At 43.8% G+C, this 22,783-nt stretch overlaps 1 protein-coding gene across 2 annotated transcripts in view; it reads left to right on the forward strand.

The window, feature by feature from the left end:
- Positions 1-10,927: 10,927 nt before the first annotated feature.
- Positions 10,928-22,783, forward strand: part of METTL27 (methyltransferase like 27) — a 266,987-nt gene continuing 255,131 nt past the window's right edge. For both annotated transcript variants that reach the window (XM_033922206.1, XM_033922207.1), the window contains exon 1: positions 10,928-11,006. The gene's annotated coding sequence lies outside the window, so the exon portion shown is untranslated. The remainder of the gene's footprint in view (positions 11,007-22,783) is intronic.

Here is a 22,783-nt window from a genome sequence, read left to right on the forward strand (position 1 = left end):
ATAATCCTACTCCCCTTTGCCCACTGCTCACCACCCTAGCCAGCAGATTCCATCCCCCTCTAATTGTATCCCCACTCTGGTATCCTGTTTGTCTGTTTAGATTGTAAGCTCTTTCGAGCAGGGACTGACTCCTTTGTGACTCTGTACAGCACTGCATACATCTGGTAGCGCTCTAGAAATAATTAATAGTAGTAGTTACACTGTCATTCCAATATGGATGTTCCCAGAAGGGGCATGCCAGGGACGTGGTAAGGGTGGTGTCATGATCTGAATGTCTGAATGGCCAGCCACTGTAGAAGGAAGGAAATGGGAACATTCATACCTAGACTTGATATAAAAATGAACAAATGCCAATGTGACCTGCATTTTCAGACTCTTGTTATTGAGTAGATGAGATTGTAGAGGAAGATTGTGGTTTGATTGCAGTTGCTGTCTGCCCAGGTTTATCACAGTAGGCTCCATATACTGCCTATCTTTTGTGTCTGCACTCTGCCTCCCCTGAAAGCTGTCCCCCACACTTGCATATCCCACTATCCACACCTATTCTTATGATCTAGAGGGCAAAAATAAGGAGTAAGGGTACAGAGATGGAAGCCTCCCCTGCCCAGAGAACTGAGCCTCTGATTTTATTTTTCCTTTTGCTCATTTGCAATTTATCGTGGTCTAATATTTTGTGAAATATAGTTATATATTTTTTCTTGCTCTGTTATTTTCTCTGTTTCACAGTTTTTCCTGGTTTGAAAAATAAGGGCGCAAATTAGTCTTGCTGTACAGTTAGAAATGGGGGAACAGCCTGAAAGAGCAAAGTCAACGGTAATAACATAGTAGATGATGGCAGATAAAGACCCAAATGGTCCATCCAGTCTGCCCAACCTGATTCAATTAAAAAAATTTTTTTAAATTTTTTTTCTTCTTAGCTATTTCTGGGCAAGAATCCAAAGCTTTACCCGGTACTGTGCTTGGGTTCCAACTGCCGAAATATAGTAACATAGTAATATAGTAACAATGATCAGGCTCTTTGCAAAATCAAAGCCCCCTTAGTTTCTGAAAAGGGCTGAGGAATACAAGAAGTTGCTGAGTTCATCTTAGTTTTAAATGTGAGATGTCATCGAGAGGGTACGCAGGACATTTTGGAGGAGGAGAAAAGAGAAAAAGAGGGAATTTAAAGATGTTACACTTTGAAACTACAAGTTGCTTTATGTAACCAGCATTTTTCAACAGGTATTCCGAAATCTTAATGTTAAAATTGTGCCATCAGTACAAGAGTTTGTGAATTATTCTAGTGCACAAATAAGAAATTTATCTAGCATTTTCTGTTGGCATGAATACAGATAGAGAACTAACTCATATGTTTTATCTGAATAATTCTCTGCTGTGGACACAAGAGACCAGATTGTGTAAATGGCACTTACATCGGCTGGCGCCTTCAAAAATGGCATCAACCTTGTGTCAATCACGCATAGCTGCCATTAACAGGATCGTGGCTACAGAAAAATGTAGGCAACGGAAACGTAGGCCAGGGTTTTAAAGGCCTACATTATAGGCACCTAAGTTTGTTGGAGAATCACACATAGTGGCACCTAAGGTCATCTCCGCTGCTAACCACGCCTACTTTGACCTTAGATTCAATTCCAGTGCTTTCTTTTTAAAGGATTTTTTAATTGGTTTTTAATGGTGTGGTCAGTTACCATATCAATTAAAACAATTAAGTTAGGCGGCGGAAGGGTGCCTACCGTCAAGGGCAGGATTAATTCATCGAGGGCCCCTAGGCACACAAGTACACTGGGCCCCCTGACCAGCCCCACCCCACCATGCGCCCAGGTGGAAACAGGAAGCTGTGTCAGAGGGAAGCTTTGGGCAAGCAGCACCGCTTGCACAATTACAGTTCCCGTTGCCTTTCTTACTCGCATTGCTTGCTTGTCTTACTTTCCGTCGATGGGGGGGGGGGGCCCGCGTTGCCGATTGGGGGGACCCACGTTGCCGATCGATGCTGCAGGGGTCCATCGCCGTTTGGAAAAAACAATGTTGATGCCCTCCTTCATCAGGCCCCCCAACCATTTCGGGCCCTAGGCACGTGCCTACTTGGCCTATTAGCTAATCCTGCCATGCTACCGCCACCTAACTTATGATGCCATTTATAGAATACGGGCCAAAGACAATTGCAGAGATGTGGTACAGTGGTTAGAACTACAGGCCTCAGCACCCTGAGGTTGTGAGGTCACCCTACGCTGCTCCCTGTGGCCCTGCGCAAGTCACTTAATCCTCCCATTGCCCCAGGAACATTAGATAGATTGTGAGCCCACCGGGACAGATAGGGAAAATGTTTGAAGTACCTGTATGTAAACCGCTTTGAGTGTGGTTGTAAAAAGGAGGTATACAAGTCACAATCCCCTAAATGTATTGTATGTGATGATCTTAAGGTGGCCAAACAGGTTGGAAAGGTGACGGCGAAAGCTAGAAGGATGCTAGGTTGCATAGGGAGAGATATGGCCAGTAGGAAAAAGGAGGTATTGATGCCCTTGTATAAGACATTGATGAGACCTCATTTAGAATATTGTGTACAGTTCTGGAACCTTCACAAAGATATAAACAGGATGGAGTCAGTCCAGAGAAAGGCTACTAAAATGGTGCATGGTCTTCGTCATAAGGCGTATGGGGACAGACTTAAAGATTAGAGAATGACACGGTGACAAAATTCATCACCGTTCCCGTCCCCGCGGATAACCGCGGGAAAACATCTTCATGTCATTCTTTAAGGAGAGAGGAAAGAATCAGAGTATAATTGGGCACAACCACTGACCCGCAAGCTTTGCTTTGAAGAATGCTGGTGTAGAAGGACCGAGGTTGAAATAGACACTAGAAAATGACATGGGATTATTTCTAATCTAATCTAATCTAATCCTTAGGTTTGTATACCGCATCATCTCCACGTTCGTAGAGCTCGACGCGGTTTACAGTAGGAGAAATAGGAAGGAACTACAACAGAGGGTTAGAAGTAGAAGTGTGAAGAAAATTTAGAGGACTTGGGATGCCAAGATATAAGAGTTTCCTTGATTCCTAAGTTGGAGGGAGACTTACATTTTTTGAGATAAGCCAGGTTTTCAGATGTTTGCGGAAAACTTAGAGAGAGCTCAAGTTCCGAAGAGGGGAGGTAAGGTTGTTCCAGAGCTCAGTGATTTTGAAGTGGAGGGAGGTCCCTAGCTTTCCTGTGTGGGAAATGCCTTTTAGCGAGGGGAAGGATAGTTTTAATTTGTGGGAGGATCTGGTGGTATTAGGGTTTGAGGAATTCCAAGAAAGAGGGATAAAGGGAGGGAGGATAACATATAGGATTTTGAAAGCTAAACAGGCGCATTTATAGTGATTATCGGAAGCCAGTGGAGCTTGGCCAGGAGCGGGGAGACATGGTCAAATTTACTTTTAGCGAAGATGAGCTTGGCCGCGGCATTCTGAATCCGTTGGAGTCTGTGGAGGTTTTTCTTAGTTAGGCTTAAGTAGATAGAGTTGCAATAGTCCAATCTGGAGAGGATGATGGATTGGACAAGGAGGGTAAAATGTTTTTGATGGAAGCGGGATCTAACTTTCCTCAGCATGTGAAGGCTGAAAAAGCATTTTTTTTTTTACCAAGGATTGGAGGTGGTCATTGAAGGACAATGTGGAATCAATGATGATGCCCAAGACCTTGCTCGAGAACTCAAGCTGCAGAGAGGAGCCAGAGGGTAGTGGGATGGAGGTGGGTAGGTGATCTAGTTTTGGACCAAGCCAAAGAAGTCTTATTTTGGACTCATTCAATTTCATTTGCACAGTGTGGGCGGTTATCCGCGGGGACGGGAACTGTGATGAATTTTCTCACCGTGTCATTCTCTATTAAAGATCTCAATCTGTATACTTTGGAGGGGAGATATGATAGAGATATTTAAAAACCTACATGGCACAAATGTGCAAGAGTCGAGTTTCTTTTATTTGAAAGAAAGCTCTGGAACGAGAGGGCATAGGATGAAGTTAAGAGGTCAGGCTCCGGAGTAATCTAAGGAAATACTTTTTTACAGAAAGGGTGGTAGATGCTTGGAACAGTCTCCCAGAGGAGGTGTTGGAGACAGAGACTGTGTCTGAATTCAAAAGGGCCTGGAATAGGCACGTGGGATCTCCCGGAGACAGAAAGAGTCTGCAGATGGGCAGACTGGATGGGCCATTTGGCCTTTTTTTGCCATCATGTTATTGTGTGCACTTGATCTCAGTCTCACAGCATTTATGACCCTCACATTCTTGTAATATGATGAGTAATTTAGTATGGTCATATTGACTGATATTTTGAAAGAATCTGCAGTACAAACAGTAGTGTAGTAAAGGAGGTAAACAGTAGTGTAGTAAAGGAGGTAGTTCACCCCAGCACTGTGCTGTTGAGGGCATATGCACTAGAGAGTTGCACAGGGACAGAAATCCCACCCATCCCCGCCCGGATTCTCTCCGTCCCCACCCGTCCCCACCAGGATCCTCTCCATCCACACCCGTCCCCGTCAGGATCCTCTCCATGACATCAGAGAAAGAGCTGATGCTGGTGCAGGTTGGGGGTTGCTGCTTGCGCCGAACGTTACAGAGGTACAAGGGAAGGGAAGCAGAGTGCAAAGCAGAAGGGGGCGGGAAGGAGCTTGTGGAGGTGAGGGGTGGAGAAGAGGGCAGGGGAAGGGCGCCTCTGACCCTCGCTTCGCCACTGAGTACAAACTAAGGTAAAATAAAGTTTTGTCTATAAGCATATGTGTTGGTTATTAACCAAAATCCAACATACTTTTATTGGGCAAGCTAAGTGAATAAATTGTACATCAACAGCAGGTTTCTGGAGTTAAGATCCTGGTAACTTTACAACAGAGAAGGTGGCAGTCCTAAAACATTTGTAACATTATTAAATGCTACTTTAAAAGGTCTGGCAGCTCACAATTTAGCATTTTTGATCTTGTTTTTTTAATATAAATCCATTTCAGCATTTGATTTAGTTATCCCAGATGTGTTGGTATCTTAGCTGCAGTTGGAATAGATCGTTCCAATCTAATTTGACTAAGAGACAACAGCAAGTGAGTATTGGGATGATGTATCAGACTGGAATGCAACCTCTCGTGGAGTTCCAGAGGAATCTGCATTATCTATTCAACACCATCGTATAAACTGTTGTGCGAGCTGGATAATCTCTTCCAGATATATGTAGCTATACGAGGGACCGCTGTAAAGTTCTCAGCCCAACCAGTAAAGTTTAGGCAGTCTCCATCGAGGGCTAAGCACTTAGTCTAGCAATTTTCCGTTTTCTTCATTCCATATTTTATCAATAGACTAGGGTCCTGATTCTGTTTACATATGGTTACCAGACATCCGGATTTCCCTGGATATGTCCTCCTTTTCAGGACATGTCCGGGGGTCCTGGTTTTGGAAAGCTGTGTTAGGCAGACAGGCAGGAAGTCCACTGACGCACGTGCGTGTGATGGCCGCACATGCGTGGACTTCCTCCCTACCCGACACGAGAAGGCAGCGGGGGGTGGGGCTAAGGCGGCTTGGGGGGCGGGATGGGGCAGGGTGGGCACAACTAGGTAGGCTTAAGGGTGTGGCTAGGGGTCCAGATTTTCCAAAAGGAAAATCTGGCAACCCTTAATATAGGATGCCGGAATTTGTGGCCACCGATCGCTTGTCAGTCGCGCAGCTGTGTCCTATTCAGAATCGGGTCTGCACTCCCACACAGACGCCTTAAATGTAGGTCAGCATTTTGCAGGCCTACATTTAAAGGTTCTGTCTCCCATCTACGCAGACATGTACCAACGCCTAAGCCAGCCCAAGGCCACACCAATGCCCCGCCTTGGGCATGTTTAAACACACCTGCGCGTCTCTGTAGATGCACCACAGGTGCCTTCCTCGCAGGCGTCCTTCCTCAGCAGCATTTTTTCTAAAAACGTGCATCCCGATTGGCTGCCGGACAGCGGTAGGATGCATACCGCTGTCTAAAATTGGGACGCGCAGTTCAAGAATCAGCCCCTAACTGTATAGCCCCTCAATGGAGACTGCTTCAACTTTGTTGGTTGGGCTGAGAACTTTTTAGCAGCCCCCACGTATATTATTTTTTGTGTTCTTTTCAGTATCATGTGGTATTTCTGCTGAATTCCTAGTTGGATTTTTGCAGATTGCCAGTTAGCAATTTTCAAAAAACTGAGGATGTAGAATAAAGACTATTCCTAGCCACTAACAATTATGATTGAAAGGAATAAAGTGACATTAACAACAGAAGTACAGTGCAATGTTTGGGAATCACTCTGGATACAAATTTGTCGATGAGATTACTTCCATAGGGGCCCTTTTACTAAGCTGTGGCAAAAAGTGGCTTTAGCGAACCCTTACTTGGGTCTTTCCCGTGCACTAAGGCCATTTTTTCTTAGGGCTACCAAATGTCTGGGAAAACCCAAACATGTCCTCTTTTTAGAAAACTGTCCAGGTGCCCAGCAGTTTGTCCGGGTTTTGGAAAGCCCTGATGAACTCCAGCCACATCTGGAGGGCCTCCGAGCATGCGCACACACATCTGAGCATGCTCCAGGCCCAACAGACGCTGCCAAAGCTCATTGGGGAAGAAGAGATGAGGGTTGTGGGTGCGGAACGGGGCGGGGCTGGAGGCAGAACTGGGTGGAGATAGGACATAATGGGGTGGGACTGGAGGCATAACAGGGCGGGGCCATGTATCTGGGGTTTTACGGCCAGAAATATGGTAACCTTATTTTTTTGGCAACAGAGAAATGGAGGTTCTCAGCTTTTCTCATTAATGGCCACGTGCCAATTTTCACAGAGCCTCTACCACAAACATGCGCTAATCAGCAAGAGACAATGCTGATGGGCTAATTGATTTGCATAGATGCGCATATTCTCCTCCCCAGATATGTCCCCTGCACTAAAAAATACATTTTATTTTTTAGCAAGTAAGTAGTGAGCACACATGACAAAATTATTGTGGGATGCCTTAGTTCCATGCCATTCTTTGCTGTACTAAATGGTGTCTAGATGCACTAATCGTGGATGCCTAGTGATGCTGAACCAAATTTCACACGGTTAATTGGTTAAATGGTGCGGTAACTTACCACATCATAAAAAATAAATGAAAAAAACCCATTTTTATTACCAATTAAGGATGCGCAGGGATATCAGCACAATGCCTTCCAATGCCTAACGACGCCTAACTGAAAAGTGGGCATGATTAGGGGCAGAGAATAGGCGTGGTAAACTGAAGTGTGAGTTAAGCGCTGGTAAATTAGGCCAGGTAAAACCACTAGGCGTGATTCTATAAAGAACACTGGATGATTGACAACCAGTGATTGACAAGCAGCTACGAGTTAAGCACTGTAAGGTACTATTTATAGAGTCAGGCCCACAGGCCCAAATTCTATAAACAGCACTGCTAATTAGGTGCCTTTAAGTGTCCTAATGGTGCCATTTTTAATTGGTTTAATTGCCTTTTGATCGCCTCATTTAAAAGCAATTAAAATCTTATCAAAAGATGGTGCCTCCACAAATGGCACTGGAATCACGACTATGGAGGAACCTACCGGTGCCTAAGGGTAAAATAGGCCAGAAGTACCTTTAGGCGTCGGTGGGTGCCTCCTAGTTGCGATTCTTGTCACAGACAGGCACCAGAAATGTAGGCCTTGAAAACCCTGGCCTATATTTATGCGATTCTATAAACGCTGCCATCACATGATTGACGTGTGATTGGCGTTGCTTTTGTGGGTGACTGCCCAGTGCTGGTTTTAGACATGCTGGGACCCAGGGCATAAATTAAGGAGGGGCCCCTGATCCCTTCTCCTCTCTGCACCCTCCACCTGATATCCCTACCACACATAAAACAACTTGAAATGACTTCTTCACACACAAAACACAGACTGACCTTTACTAAATACAGAACAAGAGACCACAAATAGAAATTGAACTGGGAACCCCAAGAAATTAAACTCAGCAAGTATTACAATCCTGGAGAACTAAAATCAGATAGGCACTTTCTTTCTGTACTGAACACACAAGGCCCAGGTCCACCAAAATTTAGCCACCTCCCTTGCTCTGGATGGTGGAGATCCCCAAACCCTGCCAGTTGAAGACCACCTCCTCCAGTCTGGCAGCCAGAAATCTCCCAAGCTCTGCAGCTAGCAGCAGTGTCTCTGAGCTGCCAGACTGGAGGAAAAGATTTTCAGCTGGCAGGGCTTTGGGAAAGCCACCAACTTAGCTACAGGCAGTCCCCGAGTTACAGATGCCCGACTTGTATGACTCGTACTTAAGATCGTGGCTTCATTTGATTTCACTGAGCAGAGACTCCTACACTTTAGCAGGTTCAGGAAAGATGCATGGTCACAGTGTGTGGTTGTACATGCTGTACCTTAGAGGAACAGTTGGCCCTTTTGTCAGCTGGGAGCAGAGGTAAGCAGCAAGAAATTTAAAATCTACAAGTTCTGAGTTACATACAAATCCGACTTAAGAACAGCTTTAAAAACGTAACTCATTCTTAACTTGGGACTACCTGTATTTATGGGCTCCTTTTACAAAGCTGTGATAGCATTTTTAGCGCGTGCTAAACCCACGCTACAAGGCTAGAACTAATGCCAGCTCAATGCTGGCGTTAGTGTCTAGAGTGTGCAGCAATTTAGCGTGCGCTAAGTGCATGCTAAAACCGCTATTGCAGCTTTGTAAAAGGACCTCTATATTTTGCCACTGCCCATCCTCACTCCCCCATCAGTTGTCTGGTAAGCCATTGGACACAATACAAAAATCTGTAATGCAAATATCCCAAAGCTAACATATTCCACCAGTGGCATACCTAGCATATATGACACCCAGGGACAATCATTTTTTAAAGAACAGGATTTTTGGTAATAATCCACAAGTCTCACATGAGTGTACCAAGGAAGAGGCAGCATCATACACACTGCAGCGAGCACTAGAACATCAATACACCCAATGTAAAATAAACCTAAGCCAGATTAGAACAGATCAACCCTGCACAATCAGTGCTAACAAAAAAAACATGTCTTTCGTACACACAGAAACACCCTCGCCCAATATTGAATAAGTAATTACAAACTAAAAATAGAAATATGTAGACAAAAATTAAACTGAACCACAAAGAAGCCAGACTCTGCATACAATGCAACACCATAGAAACAGTGATGCATGTCCCCTAATATTGTACAAAATATATAGACTGCAGATGTATATTTGAGAAAAGAGAAATAACAAATCACATTACAAATTAACAAATAACACCCCCCCCCCAAAAAAAAAAAAAAAATGGCAAATAAGATAATGCCATTTTTTTGGACTAACTCATATAGGTATTTATCATCTGGATTCTATATTGTTAACATCGCCACGTAAGGCTTCCTGCAATTTGAAAAGCGGCTTTGCGGTGGAGTGGTGGGTCTGAGGCTTCCCTTTGAGATTTATTACTGATGTTAACAATATAGAGTCCAGATGATAAATGCCTATATGAGATAGTACTGGACTTTAAGGAATGTTCTAACTTATGCCACAGTTTATTTGGGATTTTATTGGTCTAAGACATTTTTCAGTTAGCTTTCAGAGGTCAAAATCTCTTTCCTCAGGTCAGTAAAATATACTGCTGTTACAGTATCCTGTGCTGACCTGAACAAGGGGGATTTGGTCTCTGAAAGCTAGTCAAAATTGCATTAAAATTAGTCCAATAAAAGGATCACCTTATTTCCATTTCTGTTTATAAACTTTTATCAACACAGCTACAATAGTACTTTATCCTAAGGCAAAAAATATAAAGAGATTGTTTTTCTACCTTTTGTTGTTTAGTTTCTGCTTTCCTCATCTCGTCATTCTCTTCTTTTCATCCACTGTCTGCCCTCTCTCTGTCTTTTCTGTATGGCATCTGCTCTTTCTATGCCCCTTCCAGAAACTGTTGCCTCCTCCTCCTATCTCGCCCCCCCCCCCCCAACATTGGTCTGGCATTCATGCTCTTTCCTCCGCTCCCCCATGGAATCTCTGTCTCCTTTTCTCCCTCCCCCCAAAAAAACTGGTCTGGCATCCATCTTCTTCCCGCCATACCTCCCATGGTCTGGCATGGTCTATCTCCTCCCCTACCTGTGGTTTTTAGTGTCTCTCTCTTCTCATTTCCTCCCCTCAGATCTGGTATCTCTGTCTCCTTCCTCCTGTCTCTCTTTCCTTTCATTTTTTTCCTTGGCCTTCCTTCTCAATTTATTTTCTGCCTCCGTCTAGATTAAATTCTTTTTTACTATCCATCCAATCCTCAATTTGTCTCTTTTCACTGTGTCTACCTCCAGTATTCACTAACTCTTCCCCCCATCCAACATGTTGCCTTTTTTCTTTATCCACTCCTGCCATCCAGTAAATGCCCTCTTTCTCCACTTCCATTCAGAATCTGCTCTCCCCTGTCCAATGACATCCAATGTCTGCCCTCTTTTCTCTCCATTTACTCCACTTCCACCATCTGCCCCATCTCCTTCCACCTCAATTCCATTGAGTATCTTGCCCCCTCCTTCTCCCTCCACCCCAATTCCATCAGTATCTTGCCCCTCCTTCTCTTTCTCCCCCACCCCAATTCCATCAGTATCTTGCCCCCTTACCACCGCTGCTACTTTCCCACACGCACCTGATGGGACATAATAAAGCTCCAGCGCCACTCAACCTCTTCCCCTTCCCCTCACCTTCGAGGCCGCCTTTCCCAATCCCAGTTTCCTTTTCCGGGCGGGGCCTCAGCGCAACGGCCGTTGGCAGAAGTGGCGCGTGGCTGCCCGAGTCGAAGCTTTCCCTGTGACGCGATCCGCCCAGTCGGAAACAGGAAGCTTCGGGGAGAGGGAAACTTGGCGCCACTTTTGAAAACGGCCGTTGCGCTGAGGCCCCGCTGGGAAAGGAAACTGGGCTTCGGAAAGGCGGCCTCGAAGGTGAGGGGAAGGGGAGATGCCCGGACGGCGGCGCCAAAAGGGCCTCTGAGAATGTTGTTTATGCTGCTTTCCGTAAGTTATGAAAGCAAAGTCTGAACATTTTCAAATGGTTCTTCTTGTGCGTACAATATCATTGTAATTGCAATAAAACAGTATGAACATGTTCTACCCACTTCACAAGAACCAAATTGGCTTTCCGTAAAATATCACGTAAAATTTAAATATTTGTGCCTATATTGAAAGATTATATTATGATAGAAATTCAGATTTAGGATTATGTGTACTAAACTGCAGCAGAAAATGGGCTTAACGTGCAAAACAAAGGCCATTTTCTAACTTGCCTGGAATATAAGGAAATTTCTAGCATTTCTCCTTCAGGTCCTGTGCTAAGAAGGTTCACATTAGTGATTTTTTTTTGTCTGAATAACCTTAAGGGCTGGGTCACTATCTAGGCTCCGCCTCTACAGTAGCCACACCCCTTTTACCAGCCATGGAGCTTATAAAATGGCATCACTGAAACTATTACACCAGCCCCTAAAATAGCTACCCATCTCTTTCTGGGAAAACATAAACAGGATTTTCTACTGCATCTCAGCCTTGTATACACAGAACTCAGACAGAACCTCACCAAATACAAAATAAGTGACCGCAAATAAGTTTATGCAGCTGTTTCCATTATGGACACAGTTCAATGCATCCCATCACATATCAGAAAGAATAGGGCAGACATAAAAGAGGAGACATGGAACTTAACATAGAAATGATGGCAAATAAAGGCCAAATGGCCCATGCAGTCTGCCCGTCTGCAACATCCACTATCTCCTCCTCTCCTTAAGAGATCTCATGTGCCTGTCTCAAGCTTTCTTGAACTCAGACATAGTCTTTGTTTCCACCATCTCTACCGGCAGACTATTCCATGCATCTACCAGCCTTTCTGTAGAAAAGTATTTCCTTAGATCAGTGTTCTTCAACCTTTTTTACACCTATGGACCAGCAGAAATATGGACTGGCAGAAATGAAAGAATTATTTTGTGGACCGGCATCGGTCTGTGGACCGGCGGTTGAAGAACACTGGGCTAAGTCGTGGGCCAGACCCCGCCCATCTCTACCCAATCTCCACCCCAGACCCTGCCCCCATAATAGTAGGGCGAGAATCCAAAGCTTTACCCGGTACTGTGCTTGAGTTCCAACTGCCAAAATCTCTGTTAAGACTTACTCCAGCCCATCTACACCCTCCCAGCCATTGAAGCCCTCCCCAGCCCATCCTCCACCAAACGGCCATATACAGACTTGCACGGTCTGTGTCTGTATATGGCCGTTTGGTGGAGGATGGGCTGGGGAGGGCTTCAATGGCTGGGAGGGTGTAGATGGGCTGGAGTAAGTCTTAACAGAGATTTTGGCAGTTGGAACTCAAGCACAGTACCGGGTAAAGCTTTGGATTCTCGCCCAGAAATAGCTAAGAAGAAATAATAAAAAAAAATTAAATTTAAAAAAAAAAAAAAAATTTAAATTGAATCAGGTTGGGCAGACTGGATGGACCATTCGGGTCTTTATCTGCCGTCATCTACTATGTTACTATGTTACTATGTTAGTACTAATTGTAACACTATTTTTTCCATTCATTTTTCACAGATACACAATATAATCTTATTAACAACACATAATGGTTAACCAAAACATTAAACTACACAAAGCACACTGGCAGCAGATGTAAATTCTCAAAATTGACATAATTCAATCACTAAATTCAAAAATAAAATCATTCGCCCCTACCTTTGTTGTCTTCCTCCCTCTATGCTAAGACTTATCTTCTGGCCTGTTCCCGCTTGCCATTTTATGCCGCTCCTGGTGTTATCTTCAGGCTGGATCCCTCTTCCTCACTGATGCAGTGCACAAAGCTGCGGGCAGCGGCTCCTTGCACGTCCCTTGCCTCATCTGGAAGTCTTCCCTCTGCAACATCAGAGAGGAGGCTTCCGGTTCAGGCGCAGGACGTGCGTAGGAGCCATTGCCTGTGGCTTTGTGCACTGAATCAATGAGGAAGAGAGAGCTGGCTCAAAGATAACGCTGCATCGATCGCACTGTGGACCGGCGGTTGAAGAACACTATTTTGGGCCTGATGCATGTGCTGGTCCTGTGGTTGAAGAACACTGCCTTAGATTACTCCTGAGCCTATCACCTCTTAACGTCATCCCAAGCCCTCTCACTCTGGCATTTCCTTTTAATTGAAAGAGGCTTGCCTCATGCATATTTATGCCACATAGGGTTTCAGTATTAGTGTGCTGGCAGTTCCAGAATGCAAGCAAAGGATTCCGGGTATTTAAATTAGGGACCAAGAGTTATTTACAAGAATGGTAGCTAGAATGTGCTGAAGTAGGTCGCATTAAAAAGTATACACGCATTTAGGAAGATAGGTTGTTTTATTAAGTTATTAAAGCAGTGATTCTCAACCTGTGGGTCACAACCCCTTTGGGGGTCAAATGACCCTTTCACATGAGTCGCCTAAGACCATCGGAAAACACATATTTCCAACGGTCTTAGGCAGTGTTCTTCAACTGCCGGTCCACAGGGCCGGCACGTCCATCGGGCATTCTTCAGCCGCTGATCAACGGTGTGATCAACGCGGCGTCTTCGGGCCGGCTCCCTGAGTGCTGCATTGCACAAAGCCATGGGAAAAGGCTCCTACGCGCGGCCTGCGCCTGAACTGGAAGCCTTCTCTCTGATGTCGCAATGTCAGAGGGAAGGCTTCCAGATGAGGCATGGGATGCGTGTGAGGAGCCCCTGCCCACAGCTTTCTGCAATGCAGCACTCGGGGAGCCGGCCTGAAGACACTGCGTTGATTGCACAGTGGACTGGCCCAAAGATAATACCGGGGGGCAGGCCAGAAGGTAAGGCACATGGAGGGAGGGAGACAACAACGGTAAGGGGAATGCTTTTATATTTTTTTTAATTTAGTGATTGATTTGTCTTTTTTTTTAATTTAGTGATTGATTTGTCTTTTTTTTTAATTTCGTGATTGATTTGTCTGTTCAGGAGAAATGCATTTGTTTCTTTTCCTCTGGGGTTGTACTGCTTGCAGAGTCTTGCATCTTAGGGTTTGTTTGTAAATATTAGTACTTTTAGTTTTTGGTCCTGCATTTGCATGGAGTTATCTGTTTTCTGGTAGGAATGAATGTTAAAAAGCATAAAGTGTACTTTGTGTATTTTAATTTTGTGGTTAACCATTATGTGTTGTTAATACGATTATATTGTATGTGTGTATATATGAAAAATGAATGGAAAAAATGGTGTTACAATTAGTACTATTATGGGGGCGGGGTCTGAGGTGGAGATTGAGTGGAGATGGGCACAACTTAGCCCAGTGTTCTTCAACTGCCGGTCCGCGGATTGGTGCCGGTCCACAAAATAATTATTTTATTTCTGCCGGTCCATAGGTGTCAAAAGGTTGAAGAGCACTGGTCTTAGGAACTGAGATACCGCTCCTCTATCCGTCTCCAGGTGGGTCCGCCCACATGCAGATACGCCCACATACATTTATTTGTAATTAGAAATAAATATTTCACAATATATAATTACATATTGTTTTTGTGATTAATCACTATGTTTTAATTATGTTCAATTTGTAACAATGAAAATACATCCTGCATATCAGATATTTACATTAAGATTCATAACAGTAGCAAAATTACAATTATGATGTAGCAATGAAAATAATAAAGGGTCGTGGCATTAGGAAGGTTGAGAACCACTGTGTTAAAGCCAGAGTAGCAGAGAAAAGGAGATGATCCAGAAGACTGAGGTGTCTAAGAAAGTCAGCCAACAAAAAGAAAGCTTCATATAAACAGTTAATTGGACTGAAAAGGACTTAGGAAGTATTTGGAAGGTGTGTACACTTAGGTCTAGACGCAGAGACATAAGGGAAAGATTAGAGAGAGACCTGTGACAAGGCACTTGGACCTAAAAGAACACAAAGTGTCATATTCTTGATAAAAAGTGTATTAACTGAGATAATTTAGTGAGAAGGATGTCAATGTTTATAGAGTTATACTTATCTGAAACTGTTTCAGTGATTGTTATTTAGTGTCAGAATGCTGAAACCTTGGAAATAGAATGCATAAATTGACATTTGTTTGGCTGAATAAGAATTATAACTTCTTTAATATAATAATAAACATATTTTTAATGTTAACTTTCCTGTTTGATGTTGAGTTTTACTTAAGGACAAAATTAAATTAAATTGTTACTTTTTACCCTAACCTATTGTACTTTCCCTTTAAGTTGCACTCTTCTTTAACGATTGTAGTTCTTCCCCACTTTCCTATTGTTTGAAGTAGGTCCATACGTCTTATCAGTGCTTTATTATGACACGTGGATTTTATCCAGTATCCCCTGTTTTAATATGATTCTAGCTCCCTCCAATCCTTCCGCAAACACTTGAAAACTTGGCTCTTTTCAAAAATCTAATCTCCTCCCGTTATCTAGTACCCTGTTCCCTCTCTATCTTCTCAGTCCCTCTCCTATATCCCTTTGTAGTTCCTTTCCTCTCACCCTCTGTAAACCGTGCCGAGCTCTGCGCTTGCGGAGATGGTGCGGTATACAAACCTAAGGTTTAGTTTAGTTTAGTTTAGTAATTTTATATTGTATACCGCTTTGAAACCTGATTAAGTGGTTTAAAAAATCTTTTAAGAAACTTGAAACTACACTTCTCCCTCTGTATTTGCGGTTTCAGCAATCGCGGTTTTGATTATTCGCGGTTTTTAGCTTGCTGACTCCTCCCCCCAAATTACATCAGCTTGCATTGATAAATCGCTGATTCCAAGCATTTACAGAGAAAATCGCTGATTCCCAACACTTTCTTTAATGTGTTTTGCCTCTCCTTCAGGAACAGGCCACCATGTTATTTGTGGTTTCACCATATTCACAATGGTTTTTAATAGAAAACAGCGAATAACATATGAAAAAGTTATTCACGATTTTTCTGTATTCGCTTTTTCTGTTAATCCCCTATCACAGCGAATACAGAGGGAGAAGTGTATTATCGGCCTTGACTTGCTAACATCAGTTTTCTTAAGTTGTAGTACCATCACCCCACCAAGCAGAGGGTGTAAAACAAGCTGACTTTGAACTTGTGATTTTCATCTTGGAAGATAGCCACCACCCATGAGGAACTATTTTATCCCTTAATAGACTGTTATAGGCAACCTCTACCTACAAGCCATACATTTCTGGTAATCTGAGTTCCCGTTTCCTAACTGGCCTATCAAGAACCAGCTCAGGGCAAGTTTGAACATTTCTTCACTGCCTCTGGGCTTGCTTTCTGTAGCTTCAGTGCTGTTCTTGTCCAGTTGGGCCCTAAATATTTATATATGTATTGAGAGGGATAAATTACCCATGGAGAAAGAAGGGAGGAGGCTCATCCTTTTGACTACAAACTTTCCTGAGCCCCTATCTTGTACACCTTCTGTAGGACCAAATGGATCTCAAAAACCATGTTACCCAGGGAAGGTATCACCTCCTCATAAGTATTCCTGTTCCCATAAAGTTTGATGCGTACAGACTAAACACAGGAAGTTTAGGTCCTTAGCTAAAGAAATGGTTGAAGAAGGTGTCAACCTGGAAGAGGAGGAAATGACCTGGGAATCCCCTAGTGAGGAATATGAAAATTCTATGGAAGTAGGAGAAGAGGAAAATCAAGAGAATGACATGGAAATAGGTCCATAATCCAAGGGAGAATTTAGGGGGGGGAGAGGAAAATCAAGAGAGTGACATGGAAATAGGTCCATAATCAAAGGGAGATTTGGGAGAGGAGAGCTTTGCTAATGTTCATGTGGGTGGTGAATGTCTCCCTTGCTTACATAGCACAGTTATTGAGGTAAGACTAATTTACATAATCACCAGTTCATGGTGGTTGATATAAGAGTATTTACAGAATACCTATCTAAAATATGTAAACCAACAGAAAAGGCAGTGTATCAAGTCCCATCCCCTTTACAGTCCATCCAGTCTGCCCAGGTCATTGGTAGAAGTCTGCCCTACCCAATCTTACTTCCCAGCCGTTGGGAGTTACCATCAAAGGCCACTCCAGTCTTGATCCTGATCTAGTTTTGCCATTGATGAAACCTAGACTGTAGAAATCTGCTCAGCATTGCTCTTGCTTCCTGACCCCTGAAGCTGCCATCAAAGCACATTCCAGTTATGAGGCTATCTAAGTATAGATTTAACTGGATTCCATCTTTTCTATATAGTGTTTCTCTGTGTTTATCCCTTGCATTCTTGAATTTTGTCACCAGTTCTTATCTGCACAACCTCCCTTGGGAGGACATTCCCAATGGTGTCCTTGACAGAGTCATCTGGCTTGATTGGTTCAGGCTTCATTTGATGACAAATCTCATCTTGTATTCAAGCATGTTTTATGTTTATTAAAACTTGTTATACCGCTTGTTCCGACAGATCCAAGCGATTTACAAATTTAAAAAGTATATAAGGAAAAGAACTCCAGTTAAAAATAGGAAAGACCTAAACTAAATTCAAAACAAAGATACATACACATTAACTAGCCCAACTCTCTTTAAAAAGAAAGTCCCTTATCTTAATTTCATATCTGCAGGATCCCGATTAAAAGACCTGTTTCCATCAAAAACTAATATGTATGAACTGCTTCTGCCAAAAAGGAATTTTCCCCAAATCCTTCTCAGAATAAAAAAGATTTCAACATAGTCTTGAATGCCTTAGCATTTGCCTCATTTGCCTCCATTCTTAGTTCCCGTGGAATTTGATTCCATAGTTGTGGTGCTACAAAATAAAAGGCTTTATTTCTGGTCGATTCCCATTTCCCTTTTTTTTTTTTTCTGAAAGAAGAACTAATCTATTGTCTTGAAATGACCCAAGAGTTCTAACTAGTGTATAAGAAATAGTCAGCACATGCAGATAAGTTGGCTGCTGAAAGATGAAAGCCCTTTTAGCTTCCATCACACACATCACAGGCAGGGTAACATATGGATCCATACTTTCCAAAGTGCTGTTTGAGTTTCTTTATGAGCTGATTGGCTCAACTCCATCTAGGAAGTTTCTTCTCACCTCTGCCTGATTCTATCCAGGGATCTTTTAGCAGTTCAGGTAGAACAGGTATAGTAATCAAGTCGATCCTACCAGAGGACCTCATAGAGCTCTGAGGATGAGATCCCAGCCCCCCCTGACTTCTCCTCTTTGTATCTCTTGGTAGGCATGAGGTCTATGTTAGGACTGTAGATGCTCCAGTCCATAGGTACTCCTAATATCATGCTATTAGACACACATATTCAACAAGATTGGTTGATGCCAGTAGACCAGTATCATTTTTTCCCCTCCTCAAAAAGCATCTAAAGACAGAAGCCATGCCACAGATGCCATTCTGCTTGCATCTCATGCTTCTGCCTTCCCATCAGCTTCTACTTTATCAATGCTTTGCAGCACTATAGTCTGGGGGACAGCAGGTGGCCTATGCCAAACATTTCAATTTTGGTAAAGCAGCTGATCAGTAGCTCTCCCTAGGCTGGATGCAAGAGGGACAATAACAATGGGGATCTCAAGGAGGTTTGTAGGTTTCAGGCTCAGTGGTGAGCAGGGTGGTTTTGATGCAGTGGTCTCACTCCTGGGACCCTTTGTACTTTTTCTGGTTGTCCTCTTTAAGCTTTGCTCCCTCCAGGGTCTGAACACACTGGTTAGCGGTTGGAATTCTGACTGAACTTTTGTGCGAAGGGTGATTTACGTTTATTCTATCTAATAATGGAGTTCTTTTTTAAATTTTTATTTGATTGTATCATGTAAACCGCTTGGACCAGTAAAATGAACGAGTAGTATAACAAAATTAATAAACCATAACCATAACCATTGCTGGGGAAGGCTTCAATGGCTGGTATGGTGTAGATGGGCTGGAGTGAGCTTTGACGGAGACGTCAGTAGTTGGTACCTAAGCACAGTACCAGGCAGAGCTTTGGATTCTTGCCCAGAAATAGCTAAAAAAAATTTTTTTTAGATTGAATCAGGTTGGGCAGACTGGATGGACATTCTGCTGCCATCTGCTATGTTACTCAACTTGCCAGTCTTGATTCATCATGTGCAGCTGCCTGGCTTGGCCCACTCCAGACACTTTTCTGGCTCTCTCCTTTTCATGACCCTGAGGATGACCCATCAAAAGTGTGCCGGACATTGGCCTGCCGATAATCACGCCCCTACATTTGCGCGCACGCGCTCCCGTTTAGGGGTGTGTGGGGGGAACCCCTCCAGTACACTTAAAAGTTGTACTTTCTTCCCAAAGCCTGGCTCTTCCACTCAGGGGGGGATGTGCATGGGGAGCCCCCCCAGTACAATCGCGCTCTCATTCGGTGGATGCCGACGCGATCTCAATTTCAACATTACCGCTAATTCCCCCCCCCCCCATTACACTTTCAATTTCCCCCTGAAAACCTTGCTCCCTTTATGCGTGCACTTGTCGATGCGCGCATTTGATGGAGTAGAATTGTCAGGGCGCAATTGTCCGCGCTATTGACGGTGTACCGTCCCTGAGAATCGGAGGACATTCTGAAAATTTTTTTCCTTGCACTGGTGACACTGCAGCATCATAGTGCTTCAGTCATGATCCAGGTGGCATCAATGATACCTGATAAGACAATGGGCCGTCCTCCAGTCCATGGACAAGATCATCTTATGTTTAAGTGTGTGAGTCATATTGTTGGTAATCTGCATTGTTTAGACATTACATACTCAGCAACGCAGGCTGGGTGAGACTGATCACATGGCAATTCTGTGCTTGGTATCATTATTTGACTACTCAGGCCTAGATTCTCAAAAATCCATGTTAAAAAACAACAGGCTGCTATCGCAGCCATTTTGGTGGCATTTTTAAAAAAGTGAGTCATTCTCCAAAAAACGCTCATGCAAATGAGGTTGGCAGAGAGTAGCGAAGACTTGCTAAATTTGGATATGCTCATCGCTGGTGATAGTGCAGAATAAATGCAAAAAAAACCCCAACAACAGTGGGAGAGATGTCTACTCTCTGCCACGCAACACCCCCTCCCCCTCCCCGTGCCGCCAATAACCATCACCCTCTCCCCCTTTCCTTGATTTATATGGCTGACTGGAGGGATGCCTACTCAAAATGGGCCGCCTCTTCAAAATATCCGCCTCTTCAAAATGGGTCTTCCCCTCTCTGGTGCTTCCTGGCTCTGATTGGCCTAGGCCATTTAATGCCCCTCCTATGGGTGGGCCTTAGGCATCCAGGCCAATCAGGGTCTTAGACTCCTCGCCTTGCATCTGGGGAGGGATCTAAGGCTGTGATTGGCTCAAAGACATAATGCCAGCTGGCAGGAGGGAGTAGGCATCCCTCTGGTCAGCCATCTAAATCAAGATAAGGGGGAGAGGGTGCCGGTCGTTGTGGGCACAGGGAGGGAGTGTTGCATGGCAGTGGGAGAGAATGGGTATCTCTTCTGCCATTGGGGGAGGGGTTATTTGGTGGCAGGAGAGAGTGAGCATCTCTCCCACTGCAGGGGGGGTGCTATTTGTGGTGAGTGAGAATGGGAATCTCTCCCACTACTGGAGGGGTCACTTGGCATGAGAGAATGGGCATCTCTCCCACTGCTGGAGTTTTAAACAGTGTTGTCACTGTACCAGCACCCCTGGACAAGTCACAGATTTTTGTCGCCAAAAGCCGATATCACTCTTGGAGAATGGCTCAGCAAGTTTTAAGAATCCACCAGAGTACTAATTTCAATATTGAAGAGCCTATTTGCATGGCAATGTTGGCGACTGCTATAAAGCTCGCTAAATTCTGAGATAAGCTGTTTTGATAATCTGCCAGTAAAATGCGTGCAGGCTAAACTGTCGGAAACTAGTTAGCGACTGCGTTAAAGATTTGAGAATCTGGCCAGGATATTAGGCTTGATAGACCTTCAGTCTGTCCCAGTATGGCAATTTTTCTGTTCTTATTAGCTTAGCAGGGTTTAAAAAAGGTTTGGATAGGTCATTACTGAGATGGCTTTGGGAAATCCACGGCTTGGGGGAATTCCTAGGATAAGCAGCATAAAATCTGCTATATCCCTTGGGATCATGCCAGGTAGTTGTGACCTGGGTTGGTCACAATTGGAAACAGGATACTGGTCTATCCCAGTATGGCAACTCTTGTATCCTTATGTTTAGTAGATTTTTAGCAGCTGTCACATTGGTCATTCCTGTTCTGCTGAGTACATATGCTTGCAGGGAGCAAAGCCCATCTGCTGAACTTTGCAGTTATTTAGTTTGGAAGTTCACTCCAAGCTGGAATACATGACCAGATGACTGCCAGTGAGATAGAATTAAATCCATAAGTCTTTTCTGCCAGAAAGTCCAGACACTTTACTGTCTTTTTACCACTTATCCACATTCCTTTCTAAACTTAAGCAAATGTTTCACCTTAACATCAAATTAAGAAGCACAAAAATAGAAAAATCTCAAAATATTTCTTTCTAATCTCAGCTCCATTTGTTGCATAAATGAGGGACATGGATTATGTCTATAGTGGGGAAATGATCTCCCAGGCTAATGCCAAATGCTTGCACAACTGAGACACAAGACACTCATTTGTTATTCCCACAGAATAGTTAAAGTAACTGATAGATGCAGAAAAAAAACAGTCTATTTACAGGTTGTGTGGCTCCTCTGTTTACAAGACCTAAAGATTTCAAATGCAGAAAGCACTCTTGAAAAAAAAAGCTATTTCTTTTCTCCCACTGGATTTTCACTAACTTTGAACCTAATTTATCAGCTCAAAGATATCAGTTATTTATCTCTGATGTAAATGATAAAACAAAGACTTTGTACAATTTGCTAGATCAACGTGTAACAAGCCACTCTCTCCTTTTTTTTTCTCTTTACATTTGTAAGCAATTGAAAAGTGTGTAAAAGCAAAATTATACTAAAAATAAAGTTGTTGTTTTTTAATTTTTTTTTAAAGTACCATATATGCTCAAATATAAACCGGGATTTTGGGGCCAAAAAATTGGCCCGAAAATGGAGGTCCTGGTTTATATTCAGACCAGCGACCAGCATACACCCGCCCCCCTCCCAGACTTATTACAGGCCTTTGCCTGGCCACCAGGCTCTGCACCCTGTCCCCCCTCGAGAATTTGCGGGAGCCATTCAGGAAGTCACTTAGCACCAACCAGCAGTGCCAAAGCGTGTTCCTGCTTGGTACCGCTCAGCGGCTGAAGCTGGAACTTGCGGCAGCGACCAACTGGATTAGCAGCAGGGCAGGAGCACGGAAAATTTGCTCCTGCCTGTTACACCTCTGGATCACCTGGCATTCCAGCGGCAGAGGAAGTACAATGTACAGGGCAGGGAGGGGGGACGGGTGGCGAGCCTGGGAGGGAGGGAAGGAGGCTTTGTGCAGTGCCTGGCAGGGAGGGAGCTGGGTGTAGAGCCTGACAGGGGTGGGAGGGGCACTGGGTGCAGATCCTGGCAGGGTAGGGCACTTGAATATTAAGCTGCCCAACTTGTATTCGAGTCAACCATTTTTCCTCCTTTTTGGGAGAAAAATGAAGGTCTCGACTTATGTTCGGATCGACTTATGTTCGAGTATATACAGTATTTGAGGCCCCCTGTACCTTCCTTTCCAGCCATAATGGGGAATAGAAGTAAGCAACCAGCTTTAACAGAATGATTCCAGGTCAATGACCTTGCATAAAATCAGGAGTTGATGCTTATAATATTTGATAATTTGGGGGACATTGCTTTTGATTTGGCGTATATTTGTGACTAAGTGTCCTTCAGCTAGTTTTTGTGTATTTATGATAAATCATCATTGACAGGTGCTGTCCTCTGCCCAGCACAGGGCAAGCTCT

This window comes from Geotrypetes seraphini, chromosome 15 (genome assembly GCF_902459505.1).
Source record: "Geotrypetes seraphini chromosome 15, aGeoSer1.1, whole genome shotgun sequence".
In the NCBI taxonomy this organism is placed as follows: Eukaryota; Metazoa; Chordata; class Amphibia; order Gymnophiona; family Dermophiidae; genus Geotrypetes; species Geotrypetes seraphini.